The 1,690-nt window shown below is 49.5% G+C and overlaps 1 non-coding gene across 1 annotated transcript; it reads left to right on the top strand.

Annotated features, from left to right (window-relative positions):
- Positions 1–399: 399 nt before the first annotated feature.
- LOC127318211 (small nucleolar RNA Z247) lies at positions 400–538 on the top strand. Its single transcript, XR_007861765.1, has one exon. It is a non-coding gene; the product is annotated as a small nucleolar RNA Z247 (small nucleolar RNA).
- Positions 539–1,690: the final 1,152 nt, after the last annotated feature.

Below are 1,690 nucleotides of genomic sequence, written 5' to 3'. Positions count from 1 at the left end.
GTTACTGCTGCTCATATACATTCATACCACCTGTATTTCACTATCTCTTCGCCGAACTAGTGCACCTATACATCTGACAAGTGTATTAGGTGTGTTGGGGACACAAGAGACTTCTTGCTTTGTGGTTGCAGGGTTGCATGAGAGGGATATCTTTGACCTCTTCCTCCCTGAGTTCGATAAACCTTGGGTGATCCACTTAAGGGAAAACTTGCTGCTGTTCTACAAACCTCTGCTCTTGGAGGCCCAACACTGTCTACAGGAAAAGAGCCGTGCGTAGACATCAAGCTATTTTCTGGCGCCGTTGCCGTGTAACGAAGGAAAGCTACACCATTTCCTCCCTCGTCAACTACGCGCCAGTCCTGGACAGCATCAGCGGACACCATGGCCGCCGCCGGATCACCCCTCAAGGACGATGAAATCATCGACTACATGATCACCGGGTTGGGCTCCGACTTCAACCCCCTCGCGGCCTCTATGATCCGCGACAACCGCGCTGACTCTCTCGCGGACTTCTACTCGCACGTGCTCAGTTTTGAGTCCCTCTGTGCGGGGCAGACCCAGACCGATGACTGGTCCTCCTCTGCAAACGCAGTGTCACGCCCTGGCTCCTTCCCCGCTGATACGTCTCCAACGTATCTATAATTTCTTATGTTCCATGCTAGTTTTATGTCAATAGCTACATGTTTTATATGCACTTTATATCATATTATGGCATTTATTGGACTAACCTATTAACAAGATGCCACAATGCCAGTTTCTGTTTATTATGTCTGTTTATTGCAGAATAGGCCCAAAAACCAAAGTGCTCGGAAAAATCCAGAAAAATTACAGAAATTCTATTTCGCCAGAAGACCCACGGAGCCAGAAGGGCCAGGCCAGAGGAGGCCCACGGCCTCCTCCCCATCCACTGGCGCGGCCAGGAGGGGGGCGGCGCCGCCCTATGGGGTGGGCCCCTCGGGCACCCCCTCGCGCCGCCCTTTCGCCTATATTAAGCTTCTGCCATGAAAACCCTAAGGAGATGGACGATTTCTCCAGAAGAGTTCCGTAGCTCCGCCGCCACCAAAAACCCTAATTCGGGGGATAGAAGTCTCTGTTTCGGCACCCTGCCGGGACGGGGAATTGCCCCCGGAGCCATCTCCATCGACTCCATCGACTCCATCGCCATCTTCATCGCTGTTGCTGTCTCCCATGATAAGGAGGGAGTAGTTCTTCCCCGAGGCTGAGGCTCTACCGGTAGCTATGTGGTTCATCTCTCCCTCCCATGGTGTGATCTTTATGTGATCATGAGCTTTGTAATCTAGTTGAATATGTAGATGTTACTCTTGTCTATTATGCACTCTAGAGGTTATTTTAATATGAACTCCGGAGTCACTCTCCACGGTGTGATGGTAACAGTGTGCGCATCGTGTGTGATTCCTTTATGACGTTGTGGAGCTTGTTTACTCCGGCTTGAGGTGTGCTTTTGCAGCTCTACACAGTGAATGGTGTTTGTTATCCAACAAGAGAGTGCTTGAGAGTAGCATTTATTTATTCAATTATGTGATCATTGTTGAGAGTGTCCACTAGTGAAAGTATGATCCATAGGACTTGTTTCTAAGCATTGAAACACTGTTTCCAACAAGTTCTGTGTGCCAGGAATTGTTTACGCCCCGGGCCGAAAACTAAGGGTCCAAAAAATCAGAAGAAAATT

The sequence above is a fragment of the Lolium perenne genome, chromosome 7 (assembly GCF_019359855.2).
Source record: "Lolium perenne isolate Kyuss_39 chromosome 7, Kyuss_2.0, whole genome shotgun sequence".
NCBI classification, from domain to species: Eukaryota; Viridiplantae; Streptophyta; class Magnoliopsida; order Poales; family Poaceae; genus Lolium; species Lolium perenne.
Note: the sequence above shows the minus strand (reverse complement) of the source record. Positions and strands in the feature narration are given on the sequence as shown.